This window comes from Rhinolophus sinicus, chromosome 1 (genome assembly GCF_057876585.1).
Source record: "Rhinolophus sinicus isolate RSI-liver-muscle chromosome 1, RSI-T2T, whole genome shotgun sequence".
NCBI classification, from domain to species: Eukaryota; Metazoa; Chordata; class Mammalia; order Chiroptera; family Rhinolophidae; genus Rhinolophus; species Rhinolophus sinicus.
Window position 1 is genome coordinate 124,733,180 of NC_142501.1, and position 20,622 is coordinate 124,753,801.

General features: G+C 39.4%; 1 protein-coding gene across 28 annotated transcripts in view; it reads left to right on the forward strand.

Moving 5' to 3' along the window:
• KIAA1217 (KIAA1217 ortholog) overlaps nt 1-20,622 on the forward strand; it is a 753,165-nt gene that overhangs the window by 658,429 nt on the left and 74,114 nt on the right. For 2 of the 28 annotated variants that reach the window (XM_019754190.3, XM_074324919.2), the window contains exon 1: nt 4,171-4,500. The exons of 25 other annotated variants lie outside the window; for them this stretch is intronic. The gene's annotated coding sequence lies outside the window, so the exon portion shown is untranslated. Of the gene's footprint in view, nt 1-4,154; nt 4,501-20,622 lie in introns of those variants that run through there. One more of the 28 variants, XM_074324920.2, reaches the window with a different exon arrangement.

The following is a 20,622-nucleotide window of genomic DNA, read 5'->3' on the forward strand; positions in this document are numbered from 1 at the left end:
TTTCTCAGCTTTTTTTAAATTATTGAAAATTTCCATAATAAAATGTAAAAAAAAACAACACTTGCTTTTAGAGGCCATATAAAAGACCACCTACTCCATGAAGCTTTCTCTAATGCTCTGTCAGAATTAATCTTTCCCTTTTAGGGGGCATTTTGCACATTCTCTTGGTGTTATAATCATTTAGATGGATGTTCATCTCATCCACAAGACCGTAAGTTCTCCAAAGACACAAACATTTCCGTATTTGTCTTTGTATCCATCCGAAAGCCAGTTGTGGTGTCTTACCCATGGTGAAAGTAAACACTTACTCAACACAATACTTTGAGTACTGTTAATGATTGTGTTACAAATGCTGTATTAATTTTCTGTCATTAATGAGAACCCACTATAAAAGTATCTCTCTGTTCTCATCACCAGAAATAGTTGTTCTTTTCCTGGTTTATTTTTATCGTGTGGACTCTCTGAATCTTGTAAGTGATCATTTTCCCTCTTTGTGTTGCTACTCTAAGGCTTAGAATTAAATTTGTGGCCCACGCACAGCAAGTGTACAGGCGTTTGACGACATGTATTTTGTGTGTTGGCTTTGTTCCTGGCCTCTTTTTTTAATTTTCTGCTTTCATCTTCTTTTTGTCACACATTTCACTTTGTCTTTTTGGGAGGGCAAAACTGGAATAATTTATGTGAACTCTATTAATTTTTTTGTGGAATCAAGATATTCATTCTATACCATTGTTTTTCTGGGTGTAGGATAATAGACTTTTTTGTGCCAACATAGTACACAATGTGTTAAATTCTTTATGTATTATTTAAATTAGTCAACAACTCTGCACAGTAAGTATGCTGACTCTATTTTACATGTGACACAACTGAGGCCAGTAAATGTTAGACATCGGATTTGAACCCAGTTTTTTCTGACCCTTTGGATTAAGCCTACAGCCTCCCCTTCTTGATATTTCCATTTAAGTTTTGCAAGTTTTGAAATGATGCTTTTAATAAGATTTTACAACACATGAAATATCATTTTTAAATATTTATTTCACTGAATTCTATTATGTGTCTATTTCATGGCATCTTTTATATTTGACTTCATCCATTCTATTCTCTTCTGACTAGGTTAAAAAGATATGTCACTAAATAGGAAGGGAGGAAGGAAGGAAGGAAGGAAGGAAGGAAGGAAAGAAGGAAGGAAGGAAGGAAGGAAGGAAAAAAGAAGGATGTGCCTATTTAGTATATATCGGGGGTGCCAAAAAATGTATATACATGACTTGTATTCATCTTGTCTTATCGGTATGTATTGAGTATTACAATTTTATTTATTTATTTAAACAGGACTTTATTGGGGAACAATGTGTACTTCTAGGACTTTTTTCCAAGTCAAGTTGTTGTCCTTTCAGTCTTAGTTGTGGAGGGCGCAGCTCATATGTAGGTCCAGTTGCCGTTGCTAGTTGCAGGGGGCGCAACACACCATCCCTTGCAGGACCCGAGGAGTTGAACCGGCAACCTTGTGGTTGAGAGCCCACTGGCCCATGTGGGAATCAAACCGATAGCCTTTGGAGTTAGGAGCATGGAGCTCCAATCACCTGAGCCACCGGGCCAGCCCGAATATTACAATTTTAATGCAGCGTTTTCCTTTCTTAAAATGTGTATGCACTTTTTTTGGCACCCTCTGTATATGTGAAGTGGCCATGCCATAGAGCTCTTTTTCCCACAGGGCAGTGTTCTGGTTGAGAAGGGTAGGGAACTGGGAGTACTGGGGGCAGGGGTGGCAGTGAAATAATCCTATAAGAATGGGAGAGAAGAGAATCCCACAGAAATGGAAGTTTCCGAAAACACTCCTAGCTAATTTTCCTTTCATTCATTCAAGGTCATCCTTGACCCAACCACTGCGGTATTCCCTGCCCTCACATAATGACAGTGGCATTACTAACTAACATTCATGATATACTTACTCTGTGCCAGGTACCATGCTGAGCATTTTGCAAAATGAGAATTTTGCTCATTTGATTTTCAAAACAACCCAGTGTGAGAGGAGTTCTTATTATCCCCCTGTTTCTGATATGGGAGCTGAGGATCAGGTTGGTTAGGGAACTTGCGCAAAGCCACACAGCATGTCAGAAGTGGAGCTGGATTCAGAGCCAGACAGGCCATTCCAGAACTGGCCTTCCTACTCACTCCAGTGGTCACTACTGCCCTTTCCCACTACTGAAGCATCAGTGTCCGTGTGCCATCCTGTTTTGAAGACCGAACTCAAAAGCCACTATCTTTATCTAGCCTCCTCTTCCTTCTCTCTTCTCCAAGCCTCATTCACCACTGTTTCTCCTCTGACTTCCCCACAACTTCACCTCTTCACCCTCCTCTCTTAGTCCACTCACCTTTTCCTGCCTGCCTTGTAGTTATTGCTGTACACATCGTAAGTTCCTTTTAAAATTCTAAGCTGCTTAGCGGCAAAGTCCCTCTGTTTCCCTCGGACAGTGTCCTGCTCTGAGAAAATGCTCACTAAATGTCTGGATGAAAAGGGAGCCCACTTCAGCACTCTCCCTGTCACAAATTTTCAGATAATACCTTCTCTTACTACCGTCTTTCCCCCAAAATAAGACCGGGTCTTATGTTAATTTTTGCTCCAAAAGACACTTTAGGACTTATGTCCAGGGGATGCCATCCTGAAAAATCATGCTAGGGCTTATTTTCCAGTTAGGTCTTATTTTCGGAGAAATAAACGGTAAGATCAGTACAATGATTTGTAAATGGAAACATCTGAGGTATACAACACGTTCCGTAGTTTATCCCAGAAGTAGTTCCTGACCAAAATAAGAATGTCTATCTGTCCTAACAAAATTCTCTATCAATATTTTATAGCAGTGACTAGCCCTAAAGATTAATATAAGAATAACGGATTTGTCAGATTAAAATAAGTGATTGTCAGAAATGCACACATATCTGCATCTTACTTTCAGGAGTTAAATTCCCCTATGGTAAAAAGTAAGCTAATCTCCAGATAACCAATTAAATAAGACACATGTTACTTTATTTATAACTCAGTAGGACAAATCTTGCTTTTAGATTGAATTAGTAATCAGTATTTCAAATACCTCCAAACTTACGTAGTAGGAGTGATGATTTTAGAGCAGTTAACCCGACTCCTTTATTGTGAAGTTTCATTGATTCACTCACCCAGCTGTTGTGCCTTGAATCACTTCCCTGGGTCACACTCGTACGCAAGATTCTGAAGATACATAGTTGACCCTTGAACAACACGGGTTTGAACTGTGTGGGTCCACTTATATGTAGGTTTTTTTTTCAATAAATGAGCGCCGTACTGTGAATGCATTTTTTCTTCCTTATGACTCTTAATGACATTTTCTTTAGCTCACTTTGTTGTAAGAATACAGTATATAATACACATAACATACAAAAAAGAATGTGTTAATTGACAATTTATGTTATTAGAAGGCCTCCAGGCTGGCAATAGTTTAATAGTAGTTAAGTTTTGGAATAGTCAAAAGCTAAACAGGGATTTTTGACTGCTTGGGGGGTGGGGATTGGGCAGAGTCCCTAACCCTCGCATCGTTGAAGGGTAAACTGTAATAGTGACCGAGTATGGTAACTGCTCTCACAGATCTTACAATCTAGTAGGTCAGAAAGTCCATAATCGATACTGATCCAGACATCTATAATTTTCACATTAGTTCCAGGCTATGTGAAATCCTTGCCTTCATTCTCTGTTATTTGCTTGACTTAACACTATGGAACTCACTTATGCGCAATGTATGTCATTATGTCCCTTTTATGCCATGTCTTTCTGACAGGCAAAAGATGTTTCTATTGGAATTGGTAAGGAGGTACTCTTATTGAAATGATTAGCTAGGCAAACACATTTTGATACAGTGGCGATCCAGAACAAGGTAGATATTTTCTTCCTCCTTTGCTGCTTCCAGTTATACTTTATTTTTAAGAAGCAAAAAAGGGTAATATATGCACATCTGATATGCAGCTTCCAAGTGATACAAATCTCATCTTTCCTGCTGTGTGGCTGCTTGGTTTCCTTGCACTTTTATTTTCCTTTTTGTCATTGAGAGGTTATGACAACATGAGCCATATTGTATTTATAAACATCACGTGTTTCCTTGATATGGCTTGCAGTTTCTGCCAGACGGAACACATGGAAGAAACATTTCTCGTTAGCTCAGCATTGGTTTTAGTTATGCCGATTTCCGGGACAGGAAAAATGCCTTCCTACTCAGATTTAACTTTCATAGAGTAGAAACAAAACCTCTGAATGTCCGTGAAATAGTTTTAACAAGGGTGGATACTGCTCCTTTAAACCACATATTTTGACTAAAAGCTTCCTTCTGTAAAAAAAACCAAAAAAAACCGAAGCCTTGCAATTCAGTCACCATAAAGACAGGCAGAACTGGAAGCATGCGAGAGATGGATGGTTTCAAGGTCTCTGCAAGTCTAGAAAGTTTCTTCTAGAAGAGAAAGATTTACGGAAGATGTAAGGTAAGAACTGTGCCTTGTAACTGAATATAATTTTCAGAATTTTTTTGTCATGCTGTGGCACGCTGACATTGAATTGAGTCAGGTCTTCTGCATGCAAGTTCGATTCAATGAGGAATTAAAATTCTAGGTTTTTATTTTAACTTCAGGCATACTGCTTAGAAGGATACTTCTTTGTTATTGGCGTTAGCCTGTTCCTAAAAATCCATTTAAATTACATTGGGCTGCCTCCAATCTATAAATCTGGTGATCTAGTTTCTGTTTAACCTTATAATTTAGAAAAGGATTTAAAGTGTCAATATCGTTTGCTAGTACAGATCTCATTGATGTATGTGTTTCATGACAATTTTCAGTGTTTTCATGAAGATTTTGACTTGCATTTAGTTTCTGAGACAAATGTAGAAAATTTGAAGGTGTGGTACAAATGGGGGTGGGGAAGTTAGTGTGTGCCCTTCAACATTCTAGGGAAAATTATTTGTTGGTTTTTCCTTGTGAAAAACACTTTAAATTTTAAAATAAAAGTAGCTCTTTGATCTTGATTTTGACAGTTTTTAAAAAGAAATATCCATTTAAGCTTTATGAATAACATTTAAAACTTCTACAGTTTGACACAGCAGATATAATTCCATCTAGTTTAATGATTGCCTGAAAAGAGTCTTTGGCAGAAATTATGTTTACTTGAGATAACTATTCTGTCTTATTCTTGCACTAGTTCAGTCATTTATTTCTTTTTTTTTATAAATTTACATTTATTTCTTTTAAAAGAATTTAATAAGAGCAATGTTCTATTAAATCAATCTGTTTCCTTTTAAAGGTATAATACATATGTGCATGGCTCTGCTTATCCATAACTCTGTGGATAGCTTTATCCTGATTTATAGATGAGCAAATATGCATGAGAAGTTGTTATCCAATGTGGTCTAAATAATGTATATCATTTCATTTGGTCATCATAGTAACCCTATGGCATAGGTACTGTCATAACTGACTTAAGTTTTTGTAAAACTGGACCAAGAGAGATTAAGTAACAAGATCACATACTAGTAAGTAGTAAAGCTGGGATCCAAACCCAGGCTGGCTCTACAGTCCTTGTTTGAAAATCCTACACTGCACAGACTTACCAGGAGCTAAGTGCTCCAAGTCTGGAGTCAGGTACAGATCATTTATCTGGAGAGTAATAATAACAAATAAGTAACTTATTTGTCTTCAAGATACATTATTTTGAACAATTTTGGATTTCTTTTTTTAATTTTTTTTGTTTTTTGTTTTTTAGTTTTTTAGCTCTGTAGCTTACAAAACCTAGTAACAGATTGCTTGTTCTTCAGGGACCTGGTTATAATTTACTTGGGATGAAATGAAAACAGTGAACCTCAGATAGGGTGGGGATAGCAAAAAGCACTGTGGATAAATGACTTTTTCCTCCTCACTGCTTTCTTCTTTGCTTCATGTGCTGTGTCACTAATAAAAACCATTTTCATAGGATAGGGCAGGGAGCTTATACGTGAGTTTGATTCGGAAGTGAGAAAGTGTCTTTGAATGGGGATTGCCTACATGTGCCTGCCTGCTGCTCTTTTAGGCTTCTAAAAGGAGGCAGACAGGAAGAATGTTTAAAAAATGAGGGTGGAGGGTTCTGGATCCAGGAGAAGTGGCTGGGTCTGTTGCTCCCCTGCTGAAGACTGAGCCATCCACTTGGCCGCAGAAACCTCCTGGTGACTTGTGACGTGAAGTAATGCCAGCAGCATCCACAGAGCATGCAGCTGCTTCAGAATCAAGGCAACTTGCTTCCAACCCTATTTCTGCATAAAATCCGGGGCTGGATAAACAACCAACACAATTGAAAGTCGCCTGGAGCAGGACCTTCCTCCTCCTTCAGCGGGTACTGGCGTGTGCTCCCCAGAGCTCTGTGTCTTGCTGAAGCTGTCAGGAGAGGTTTATGCCACACCCTCTGTCCTTTGATATCCCAGCCATATCCCTTTGCATAGCTCTTATAAATATAGATGTTAACAGAAATTGCCTTTGACTGGGAGCATATGTCCTGGTATTTTCAGATTGATCCCCTGCACCTACCTGTTGTTTTCTTCCTGGGGTTTTGCTTTTGTGTCCTCTGTGGGTCCCCATCAGGGCAGCCCGGAATCTCAGAGCTTGTTTCTTATTACATCAGCACAGGCTCCCTGGGGTCCAAGATCCTACCCTGTACAAAGCGCCAGGTGACCATTCTTTTCTTCATGCCTTTTCTAAAATTTGTCAGGTAAGCAGGTATGACTTTTATATAAATTTGGGGGGAATGCACACATTCATTCATAAAGAGGAAAAAAATGTTTCTAAGATATGTATCACCTGCTGGTAAACCATTGCCTTTCTGCCCTGCTTTTATCCCGTGGGGTCAGTGATCCCTTTGCTTGCGTGTGATTTGCAGGAGTGATACTCTGTCTTCTGAGGAACTAGAGCTGACTACTGTAGACTTGTGACTGAGGAAATACATCTGACCTGCGTCAGTGGCACCCTGAAGAAACAGGCCTGGCTTATTTGGAATGACAGGGTTTTACATGTAGAAAAGTATTACGCACCATCTCTTATAACCCTTCCACTTGTCAGTTGTGGTTAAGACCACAAAATAAGGAAGTTAAAAAAATAGGGCTGGATCCCAGGCCAACTGGCCCCTCATACCAACCTTTGGTCCATCTCCAGTGCTCCCCTGCTTCTGTTCTCACCCTCTGGGGCTCACAAGGTTTATTTTCTATTTTTTTCATGTCTTTCATTAGATTTATTCATGAGTTTTTAACAAATTGTTTAAAGATTTTTATTAAAATGTAGCTAACATACAATATTGTATTAGTTTCAGTTGTATATCAATATTTATATATATAAAGAAGTGATCACCATGACAAATCCAGCAACAATCTGGAACCACGCCACGCTGTCACAATGTTATTGACTCTATTTCCTATGCTGTACATTACATCCCCATAACTTATTTGTTTTATACCTGGAAATTTGGACCTTATGCCACTTCACCATTTTTCCCCTTTTTTAATTTTTCAACTACAGTTGGCATTCAATATTATTTTGCATTAATTTCAGGTATACAGCATAGTGGTTAGACATTTTATAGTTTAAGTGATCCCCTTGACTAGTCTAATATTCACCTGGCCCTATGCATAGTTATTACCATATTACTGACTGTATTCCTCATGCTTTACTTTACATCCCCATGACTATTTTGTAACTACCAATTTGTATTTCTTAATCCTTTCACCTTTGTCACCCTGCCTCCCAAACCCTTCCCATCTATCCCCCACTAAATGTAGTACCCATCTACACCCTACATAGTTATTACAATATTACTGACTGTATTCCTGTGCTATACCCTACATCCCCATGACTACTATGTAACAACCACTTTGTACTTCTTAATCCCTTCCCCCTTTTTCACCTCCCACCCCACCCCCGCTCCTCCCGTCTGGCAACCATCAAAATGGTCCCTGTATCTATGAGTTTATTTCTGTTCATTTATTTTGTTCTTTAGATTCCACTTATATGTGAAATCATACGACATTTGTCTTTCTCTGTCTGACTTACTTCACTCAGCACAATACATTCTATGTCCATCCATGTTGTTGCAGGTGGCAAAATTTCATTTTTTTATGGCTGAGTAATATTTCGTTTTATATATATATATATATATATATATATATATATATATATATATATATATCCTCTCCATTATCCACTCAGGGACACCCAGGTTGCCTTCATATCTTGGCCATGTAAATAATGCTGCAATGAACATATGGAGGCACACATCCCTTAAAGTAACGTTTTGAGTTTCTTCAGATAAATATTCAGAAGTGGGATTACTGGGTACTTCAGTGTCTCTTGTTTTAAAGTCTGTTTGGTCTGGTATAAGTATTGCTGCCCCAGCTTTTCTTTTCTTTTCTTTTCTTTTTTGCCAGTTTCATAAAATATCTTTTTCCATCCCTTTACTTTTAGTCTGTATGTGTCTTTTGATCTGAAGTGAGTCTCTTGTAGGAAGCATATGTAAGGGTCTTGTTTTCTTATCCATTCAGACACCCTATGTCTTTTGATTAGAACATTTATACCATTTACATTTAAAGTAATTGTTGATAGATATGTAGTTCTTGCCATTTTATTATTCATATATTTGATCATTTTCTTTTTCTTCTTCTTAAAGACGTCCTTCTAACATTTCTTGTAATACTGGTTTGGTGGTGATGAACTCCTTTAGCTTTTTCTTGTCTGGGAACCTCTTTATCTGACCTTCGATTCTAAATAGCTTTGCTGGGTAGAGTGATCTTGGTTATAAGTTCTATCTTTTCATCACTTTAATTATTTCATGCCAATCCCGTCTGGCCTGCAAAGTTTCTGTTGAGAAATCAGCTGATAGTTTTTTGGAAGCTGTCTTGTAGGTCACTAACTGCTTTTCTCTTGCTGCTTTTGAGATTCTTTCTTTGTTTTTAACCTGTAACATTTTAATTATGATGTGTCTTGATGTGGGCCTCTTTGGGTTCATCTTGATTAGGACTCTCTGTTCTTCCTGGGCTTGTATGTCTATTTCCTTTGCCAAGTTAAAGTTTTCAGTCATTACTTCTTCGAAAAGGTTTCAAATTCCTTGCTCTCTCTCTTCTCCTTCTGGTACCCCTATGATGCAAATGTTGGTACACTTGGTGTTGTCCCAGAGACCCCTTAAACTCCTCATATTTTTGGATTCTTTTTTCTTTTTGCTGTTCTGATTGGGTGTTTTCAGCTACCTTATCTTCTACATCGCTGGTTGTATCCTCTGCTTCATCTAATCCACTGTTGATTTCCTGTAATGTAGTCTTCATTTCCGTTATTGTATTCTTTATTTCTGACTGGTTCTTTTTCATGTTTTTTATCTCCATTTTTATGTTTCCTATCTCTTTGTTGAAGTTCTCCCTGAGATCACTGCGCATCCTTATAATCAGTGTTTTGAACTCTGTGTCTGGTAGATTACTTGTCTCCCTTTTATTTAGTTGTTTTTCTGGAGCTTTGTTCTGTTCTTTCATTTGGGACATGTTTTCTTTTTTTTTTTTCCTCCCTATTTTGGCTGTCTTACTGTGTTTGTTTCTGTGTATTATGTAGGGCTACTATGTCTCCCAGTCCTATTAGAGTGGCTTATGTAGTAGATGTCCTATGGGGCCCAGTGACACAGTCTTCCAGGTCTCCAGAGCCTGGTGCTCCAGGTGTGTCACGTGTGGGTTATGTGTGCCCTCCTGTTGTAGTTGAGCCTTGGTTGCTGTTTGCAAGTCAATGGGAGAAACTGACCTTCAGGTTTATTGGTTGTGAGGACTGGCTGTGACTACAGTGGAGCCTGTGATGCAAGGGCTGATCCTACGGAGCTGGATTCACTTTAGTGGGACTCTGGTGCCTGCCCAGTCTGCCATTTGGGTGTGTTGTCCTTGGAGATGGTCGGGTGATGCTCTGACTTGGTCTGAAGATGGCCACCAGGTGTGTCAGCCCTAGGGCCTCCTGTGAAGGCAGGACCCACCGCAAGCCAAGTTCAACTGCAGCCTGTGCCCTGCTGGGTGCCGCCTGGCATGAGCCACAAAGCAATCCACAGATGGCCACCATCCACTCTGACTTTGGAGGTGCCTGAAGGGGCAAGCCACGAACCACGGCCGGCTGTCACTAGTGCCGGGGTTAGGCTGCTCAGCCAGAGTTCCAGGACATGCCGAAGCCAGATACTGCTTATTTGGGTTTTGTGAAGTTTTGAGAGATTTTTAGGAAATCCTGCAGCATGAGTCAAGGCAGGCCATTTGTATGGAAAAGCCACTGGATGCAAGTTAGATGGGTCTGAAAGTTGGGTGGGATGGGGTCTCCAGGAATCACCTGAGGCAGGGCAAACGAATGGTGTTAGGCAGGTAGATGGAGACTCAGATATGGCGGCTGCCTGTGTCTGCACGCCACGGGGGGAGAGGGCTCCACAATGGAATAGTGCTTCCACCAGCTCCTCTGTCTGGGAGAGAGCTGCTTCTCCAGCCCTGGACTGAGGAGCCTGGTATGGGGCAGGGACCCCTTGCTCCTCTGCAGCCAAGATATTCCTCCCAATTTATAACGTCACATACGGTGTGGGACCAGTCCATTCTATGTGTCTGCCCCTCCTATCAGTCCTGAGGTTGTTTCTTCTGTGTGTCTTTAGTTGGAGAGCTCCTGTTCAGCTAGACTGAAGGTGATTCTCCATGATGGTGGTTCTGTAGTTTAGTTGTAATTTTGATGTGGTTGTGAGAGGAGGTGAGCACAGCGTTTACCTACTCCACCATCTTGACTGGAAATCACAAGATTTGTTTCCTTGATTAATTTAGGCAAACACTGTATATTTGACTTCTTTAGCCATCCATAGTTGTATTTGAGCATAGCCTGGTTTCACTTACTGTCCAGATAGTAGCACAATACCTTTGTGTGGCCAGAGCTCATTAATTAGAAATGCATGGGCATAGACCAAAACTAAATGGATTTTGAACTAACCAGATTTAGATTATCCAATATTTTATTGAAGGAGAGTGGGCCATCAAGTCAACTGAAAAACATCAGCTGGTTCAAATTATGAGATACTTTGAATAAAACAATATTGCCTTAAGTGGGTTTTATATAGTGTTATAGTGCTATTTTCAGAAGTCAGCCTCTTTGCTAAAGCAAATGGCTCCTACAGTAATTCTGTTTGAAACTTTAATGTACCATTACTTGAACTACTTTCAAAGGTGTTTTTCACTTGGAGCCGGTGATTTTAGGTGACACATAGAGAAACAGGTTTTTCAATGTTAATAATTATAAAATGTTGTTTTAATGAGTATTGGAAAGCTAAGTAAGGCAAAGAACTTCAGAGTTAATGAATATTATTGCTTTGTCACAAGTGAGAAAAAATTCCATTTAAAATTGACTTAAAGAAAAACATTAAATGAGTGCATTAGATAGTGCATTTGGTGTGAGGATATGGCCAAAATGGTGACAATATCTTGTTATTGAATAAAGTGTAGAAACTAAGGCTTTAAGACAAAGACCAAATTGGGTGTTTGGGGAGGGGACAGGGTAAAACATCATTAAAGATCATACAGTTGAAATAATGAAACATTTTGATGTCAGAATCAAATAGAATTCTTGCTTAAGAGTTCTTAAGACCTTGTTATTTGGCACAAAAGAAGAGCTGTTGACTCAATAATTTCTGTGTTGATTTATTTATTTAAGGCCTTTTCAGGTAAAAGTTGTGAATATCCAGTGCATCATTTAAGCTAGAGGACCCCTTCTCATTGTCCATGTAGCACTAACTCACTCCATATTCCTGAAATACAGAAAATATGTTTCAGTAAGTTGGCTGATCGACACATGTACTTGATTTCTTTTTATTTTTCTTTTTTCCTGTGAAATCAAAGGTCATGCTTTCCCTTGTTCTGATTTAACTCTTTGAACCTGTTCCTTTTCATTTGCCCTTGATACAGTAGGAAGAGCTGCCAAAGAGAAACCCAAACAACAATAAGAAATCATAACAATGTCAGTGATGAGGTAATTCAGAAATAACAGCGGCCTGATCTACAGGGCTTAAACTCCAATGCATGTTTTTCCTGAAACACTCCTCTAAAGTGTCAGGTGTCACAGTCATGTTCTGATAGCTTCTCCTAGGATGGATGAGTATCTAGTGTCGTTCCTTGCACTCACTTCCAAGGAGGAAGGCAACGGAATAGAACATTCTGTAGATGGTTGACCCATTGCTGCAGGGACCGAGAGAACATTCTAGATACACACTCACAAAATGGATACCATGTTTGCTTGCTTTTAAAAGCAAATCTAAAAATATATATTTCTTAGCAGCTGTGTAACTGCAAACAGAAAAAAAATCTGCTCCACTCCAGAGCAAATTACTCACTAGATATCTCCAGGGTTCAAATCTTAATGCTTCAGAAATTTACTGCAGATTTTACTATATATATTTAGACCAAGGAGCCTATTAGCTTGCGATCTGGGAGAACCTCCACATTCTCATGAAAATGAGAAATGTGCCACTGTTGGCAACCTAAGGCTATAATTATGTTAATCTGACCATTTTAAGACTGAAATATGTTGTTTTAAAATGTGTCTGTATTTTTATTATTCATAACAATGATCTGAAGAAATTTAGTGAAATGCTAATATGTTTCTATTCAGTATCACTTTGTGACTAGAGCATAAAAATGAGTCAGGTGGTATTTTGATCTCTTTAATTTTGGCAGAGAATTTTTATCTACAGAATTGTACTCATATACACAGTACATCTTAATATAAAAACTACCAAAGTATATTTTTTATGTTTTAAAGTAGATACAGTGAATATATGTGCAAGGCTGTCTTGACATATATGTTCAATAACAAAATATTTCTGCATTTTCATTAAATCACCACACTGCTATATTCCCCCCCCCAAAAAAAAAGCTAAAAAATGTTTTTGAGCAATACAACAAGATACATCTTTTTCTATCAAGAACTAACCTAAAGCACACACATCATTGTTTTTAATACAAATGCGGGACAGGACTAGAATGGACAATATTGTTAAAATTCTGAGAGCATTCAGAAACTTGTCTTTAGCTAAAATAATTGGTTTTGCCTGCTCCTCACCAACCAAAACCTGTATTCTTGCCACAAGCACGTGATGACAGGGGTTCTCTTTTTATTCCTGAAGAGAGGTGATAAGATGGAAAGGGAAGGAGATGTGGGTAATCGCTCATCTCATAATTTTTATAAATAATTGATATTTGAACCTACTTGTCATACCAGTATAAAGTGGATGGAAAGTCTTATCTAGCTTGATATGGGTTCACAATTGCCAATTCATTTGGGAATGAGAATGAGGAAAAACACCTTATTGAATGTGAGCCTAAGGCATATAATTGGACTTATTTCTCAAGGATGATGCTTTGGACTATGTAGTGTCCAAGAAGAACACACACTGTAGTGTTCTTACGTTGACTGCATTCAGCATCTCCATTCTTTCTTGAGCTCTTTGAGCTCAAAAAGAGAATGTGTCATTCTCTCCACCTTCATGAGAATATATTAAAGTAGGTATTGTCCATTCTATTCGTTTTGCTCTCATAAGTCATTGAGAGAGCCCACCAATGTTAGTTGGCAATTTTAATAGTAACACATGTTGGTCACACTTTTCTCCATGTAAGTTCATATGAGAATAATTGAGCTCGTGTGATGCCCACAGCACTAGGAGGGTATGTACAGAAGGTGTTTCTGAACCTACGTAGCAGCAGAACCAGAGCTTCAGAAAAGCTCAGTGGCAGGACCACAGTCATAGCCAGGAGATCGTCAGGAGGAGAACCCACGTCTTTCTATTCATGCTCCAGTGCTGGTTCCAGCACACCCTACTGCCGTCCTTGGACATCATTGTGGGGAGGAGTACTGATGGAAGAGAATGATTAAACCTTTTTGACAAATTGGAAACTAATTTGTAGGCTTCAGCGCATTAAAGGAAAACTCCAGAGTTGATATTCGTTAGAATCAAGCCATTGTCTTGATGCCCTAATTTTAAGAAACGCCTTTTGTCTCTTTATTGACCCATATCTTCCTGTCCTCTCTGGGAGAAATTTTGCCTCAGAGTTGCTTTTCAAAGAGGTGAAGAAAAATAAGAGAAAAGATAATATAAAGAAGAAGAAAAAAGACTGGAGGCTGGGTTGGGCAGTGGGGGAAAATGAGCTACTTTGGGGTCAGCCTGGAGCTTGTTTCTCTTTGAAGTGAGTTGAAAGCACTTGCTGCTGATCATGAATTTCCAAAGGCTCTCCGCAGTTTGCAGAGCATTTTCTTCACATGTGTGTCAGGGGCGATGTTTGTGGGGCATAACTAGACTGTGTCTGCCCCTTGCTGATGGGCGCATTTTGTCATATGGGGTGTTGACTTCTTTTCATGGAGTCACTGGGCCAGTAGCTATGTTTTGTTTCTCAGGAGCTCAGTTTCAGGAATGCTCGAAGGCCTGGCCGTTTGTCGTTGGGATGCTGGGAAGCAGGTCTTGTCTCTGAGGAGGAGGCTTCTGACAGTGTTGGAACCTGTGGGGAAGCAGTGACTGGCTGATGACTGGCTGCACAACCTCAGCTGTCTGTGCAGGGCATGGCGTGGCATCGCAGGGCAAGGGCAGAGAAGCCTGCCAAACCCAGCCCTGGGGCATGCATGACTCCCAAACTGGTTGTCTTTGAGGCTGTTATTTATCCAAATAAGGAGAAGCTGTGGTTATGCTGACCATCTCAGATTTCTGAGCCATGTCCACTGGCTGAATGGCTGGCTGACTGACTTGATATTTGAACTGAAAACACAAAGGTATTCCTTTGAAATGGAGTGCTCTTGTGGGGCTCATGGATATCCTGGAGTTATCGTTTGGAAGGTGGTTTCTCCCCACATTTGTAGATAACAGTAATATGGTCTGGTCTGCTTTTCTCTTGTACCTCTTGGAACATTCAATACAGATGACTTTGTTCAGGTATTTCTGGACCTGGCTTTAGACGGAAATAATACTGATCTTAGTGATCCTTGAACCACTGCCTTCCTTTGAAAAGTGTTCAAAGAAGGCCGGGCCTCTACACTGACCTCTTAACACTAGAGTGCAAGATGATTGTGGCACACCGTAGATCCTGGCCCTGTTCTTTGACGTTGGGTAAGTCACTTGAAGTCCCTGCGCCCCAATTTCTTCATCTATAAAATGGGGATTATCATGTTTCATGGATGAAAATGAGCTGGAAATTAATTGAGGGAATTCTAAAAAGCGTTTGGTAAACAGGAAGTTTCTAAAAATATTCGTGTTCTCTCCCCATTTCCATCTTATCCTGGCGGATTTAGTTGAAAATGTTTACGGATAAAGAAATTCTAGGTAATTATGAGTGCCACCCAAACTTTAATAATGTCAGTTTTCTGAAGTAGGAATTAACCAAGCCCACAGTAGAATGGAGATTTTTAAAAAATGGTTTTCAATTATAGTTCGCATCCAATATTATATTAGTTTCAGGTATATAGCATAGTGATTAGACATTTATATAACTTGTGAAGTGATCCCCCTGATAAGTCTGGTACCTACCTGACACCATACTTAGTTATTACAATATTATTGATTATATTCCATATGCTGTACTTTGCATCCCCGTGAGTGTTTGGTAACTGCCAACTTACACTTCTTCATCCCTTCACCTTTTTCACCCAGCACCTCACCCCCACTCCCATCTGACAACCATCAGTTTGTTCTCTGTTTCTTTGAGTCTATTTTTGTTTTGATTTCTAGATTCCACAAATATGTGAAATCATATGGTTTTCCTCTTTCTCTGTCTGACTTATTTCCTTAGCATAATACTCTCTATGTTGTGACATCCATATTGTCACAAATGGTTAGGTTTCACGCTTTTTTGGCTGAGTAACATTCCATTGTATAAATGTACCACCTCATCTTTATCCAGTCAGCTATTGATGACATTGAGGTTGCTCCCTTATCTTGGCTATTGTAAATAATGCTGCAACAAACATAGGGGTGCATATATCTTTTTGAATTAGTGTTTTGGATTTATTTGGATAAATACCCAGGAGTGGAATTGCTTGGTCATAGGTATTTCTATTTTAATTTTTTTAGGGAACTCCATGCTGTTTTCCATAGTGGCTGCACCAATGTGCAATCCCACCAACAGTCCTTTAGGGTTCCCTTTCTTCCACGTCCTCGCCCACACATACTGTTTCTCGATGTGTTGATGATAGCCATAGTAGAATGGAGATTTTAATGCGAGCTGACAACTTCCCTCTAGTCCCTAGAGAAATGGTTCTTAATGAGTGGTCCCCAGACCAGCAGATCAGCCTCACCTGGGGACTTGTTATAAATACAGATCCTCAGGCCCTCCCCAGACCTGCTAAGTCAGACACTCTGGAAGTGGGGCTCATGAATCTGTGTTTAAGCAAGACCTCTAGGTGATTCTGATGTATGCTGAAGTAGAAGAACAAACACCCTAGAGTAACTTGCTGGTTGGCTCAGAGGTCAACCCATTTTCCCAGGGCACTTGGCACTTCCCCACCTCTTGTCTCTGGCCGTGCCTCACTTCCTGTATGGAATACCTAAGAAAGGAAACTCTTTCTTATCTATTGAAATTCTGCTCATAATTTATGGACTCACTTAAATCTCACCTATTCAGAGAAGTGTTCCTCCACTATCCCAGCCAGAAGAATCTTATTCTTCTGTAGATTCCAAGAGTGTTAGTCTGTTGCACTCATTTGATACTGGCCAAAGTTATTCTTGCTTTGTCTTATTTTGAACATTCATTGGTTCCTATTAGGATGTGAGTTCTTCAAAGGCAGGAATTGTGTCCTACACATCCTTTTCCCCTCATCTGCGTTCGTCCTGGGCTTTGCACACATAGTGGCTACTCCGTAAATATTTTGTGGACCCACAGAATTTTATAGTTGGAACAGGCCTTAGAGAACATCTAGATCAGACTTCTTGTTTATAGTTAAAAACTGAATGTGAACACCTGGACCAGAGTACAGGTTCCATGATTCCCTGTTTTGTGTTCACTTCACCATGTTGCACTGACTGTGAAGAGACCCTCAATGAGGGCATTCAGGGCCGCTGGTCTGGCCCAAATTTAGCAGGTACTTTTGTGCTCTCTGCACAGATTCCAACCAAACCCAAGGAAAACAGATGAGTTTTCAAAGTTATATTCTTTCCATTTATAAACCTGGAACCTTTTAGATCCTTTCATAACTAGTAATAACCGAGCAAGTTAATGAGCCTATATAATTATATAACAAATGGCATCTATTCCCAGTCTTGTATGAGAGCATTTTCCCAATTCACTGATTCGGTATACCTGGAATACCCATGGAACTTCTTTTGGCTTTGAAAGTTGCTGTGAAGAGGAGAGAAAGTGGCTCTTCTGAACCCAGGAAGAGTTGACCCAAGGGCTGCTTTCATCTGGATCTCCATCGTTGTTTTTTTCATGTTTATTTTGAGGGAAAATTGATCTTGGTGGATTTATTGAATTATTGTCCTACAATATTATCCTCTGGGGCTCTTCCCTCACAAAACCCTTTCTGTTTTTGACACGTTAGCTAAGATTGTTCAGCCAAGGATCAAAATAATGGCACAACTAAAAAAAATGCTTTCATCAGAAGCCATCCATAAAATTCCCTTTAAAATTGGCTCTGCTGACATAGCTCACCTTGTGCTGTGTGTTTGTTGTATTACTTGGTAATGGAACCAGCACATATCCTACTCTGATCGATATAAACACAGAGCAGAATGCAAGCAATGGGATGATTCTAGAAGAAGGGCCACTATTATAACCCAGGTCCACAGAGTTGGTTCCAGAAAAGTTGTGAGGAAAGGAGGAGACGTGCAGGGAGGACAGGAAGCCAGCCTGAAAGGGTTAAACCTACCAAGAACACTTGATGTTAAGAAGCTGAGGCTACTTAAAGCGTGAGAAAGGGGTTGATGAGAGGAACCAACGGAAGTCTTGAGATTTGAGTAGATACATTGTGAGAGGACAGTGAAAGACCAAGAATAAAAGATCATTTGTTTTCCGACTTGGCACCTACCATGCATCAGTTTGTTTACCACCATTTTCTCAAACTGTCTCTGAAAAATGTCTATCCTTCAAGCTGTGGTTGTGGAGCATAAGATTCTATATAGATCATCAGTTCGTTGTTTTAAGTTTAGCTACGTGAGGGTATGTTACGTCGTCAAACTAATATATATTTTTAAATTCCTACATTGTTGTGATTATCCTAAAGCTCTATAATGTTGTACCAACGTTTTTCACTTAAAACATAGTCAACTTGATCGGTTTCCCCATTGAAAGGTAAGAGGGACACAGGGCACAATGACAGAGATGTAATGCCTCTGCCAGTGTTTTAGCATCTGAGAGGTCGCAGGAATGTCACCCAGTGGCCGGATTGGGGCCATAGTGGTAAGGAGTGGTAATCAGATAAGGCCCAGATATTTTATCCCGTAAGTCATCTGGTGTCTGTGACTAATGAAAACATCTATGTGTGTATATACATATATGTGTGGGTATAACACTGTATATGTATATACACACATAGTGATGTAATGATATCTATACAGTGGTAATTAGTGATCCATAAAATATATATAAATATATAAGCATAATATATAATACATGCATTAGTTAAATAGAATGTATAATTAATTATATAACTAAAATAACTGATTTTGACGCAAGAAGATAACAACCTACTAGTAAGTCTAGAGAGTAATTAGGTCCTAAGCCCACTGGTATGTCCGTTATTCTTTCTTTTGCTGTGAAAATCTCAACCTGTGAGCGAAGCAAACAAGGTATTTTTCAGAGTTTGCCATGTTGCACACAGAAGGTCAAAACTCAAACAAACAAATGGCCAGTAACCTTGGAAGACAAGGCCTTGGGAGCATGATTCCTTTTAGAGCAGGTGTAACCTTGGAAGACAAGGCCTTGGGAGCATGATTCCTTTTAGAGCAGGTCCCGGTGTCCTGGAGGACATGGAACTTCACACTTAAACAGCGAAGGAAGCAGTGACACAGTGGCCAGGCTAAAGATGGGCACGCTTGCTACTTCACTACTTAGCAGCCATGAGAAGTTGGCAAAGGTTCTCAACTCCTAACACTTCCATTTTCTACCTATTCAGATGGGGATAGTAACCCCTGACTTGTGTGTTTCTGAGGCCCATGAAATGAAATCACACCTGAAAACTGAGTAAACTGCAAACTGCTGGATGATTTTGTGCATGTGTGTGTGTGTGAGTGAGTGTGTGTGTGTGTGTCCATCTAAATGCCTTTGTAGAATAAGAAGTGTTGTAAAGCAGTAAAGCAATATATTACATATTGCACAATGTATGTTGACAAGATTCAATAGGAGTTTGGAGAACTGTCATAAAAAGAAAAAGTTTTGTAATACAGAATTGTACACCTGAAATCTATGTAATTTTACTAACAATTGTCACCCCAATAAATGTAATAAAATAAAATTAAAAAAAGAAAGAAAAAGTTTAAGGAACTGAAAAGTAATGACAAATCTAGAAACACTAAAGGGAATCTTATATAAGAGAACAGTGTCCGTCTCAGAAATGGGTAGATGTCAGAGATGGAGATAAGTAATGAGAAGGAGTTATTCACACCATCTGTCGCAAGTGGTAGAAAAAAGATATCGTTTTACAAACTGTAACTATTTTAGGGACAAAAGGAGGTTGTCCTTGGCCTGGATAATACAGGAATATCCCAACAGAAGATTGAGTATCGGTGAGAGAAGAACATTTTTCTTTTATCTGTCCTGCAGCTCCACGCTGATTGCAGCTTGAAAGTTAAATGATTTATTTAACTTCTTGACTCTGTTCCAGATTGAGATCTTTAATCACCACTGGGCACAGTACTAAGTCAGCCGGGTCTGGTACTGGTGGGCTCAGCGGAGTTCCCTGTGTCAAACTATTTAATTACCTTAAATATAGGCATAAGCTAACCACTGACTGGACCATCTCTTTCCTGAGAATTAAATAATTTTGGCAACAGCCTGCCTGTCTCATGTCTTGGAGACATTCCATTTATGATCAAATGAAATATTAATAGATTTACTAAGACCTCACAAATGGTTATCTTTCCAATTTTAACAATGTAAACAAGATGAACTTGAAAATTCATCACAATCACTTCCCTTCACAATAACACCTTCATGTTTATAAGCCCATTTCAGATTTTCTTTTAGCACATATAATTTCTTTAAGCCAGTAAAAAAATGAGTAAGAAAGGGGAAATAGGAATAAATTTCTCAAGATTCTTAGCCTTACGAGAGCCTAAGAAATCATTTCCTGTTGAGGCAATGCTGAATATTTACTAGCATGTCCTTTCTCAGTGGTAATGCAAAAGAAATAAATTGCTTCCACTTTGCTAAAGTGCCAGCCAGTGAAAGGAAGAGGGAGAATGAAGAGCAGTGTACTGTACAGTGCTGGGAGAGCAGGTTCACCGAGGCTACAGCATCCCAAGCACGGCCAGGCTGAGAAGGATCCGTGGAAGTAAGGAAACCTGAGCGTGATGTATTAGGGGTTGGGTTGTCGTGAGTTCGCCTGAAACAGCCCTTCTCTGGAGCGCACACACCACTCAGGGGG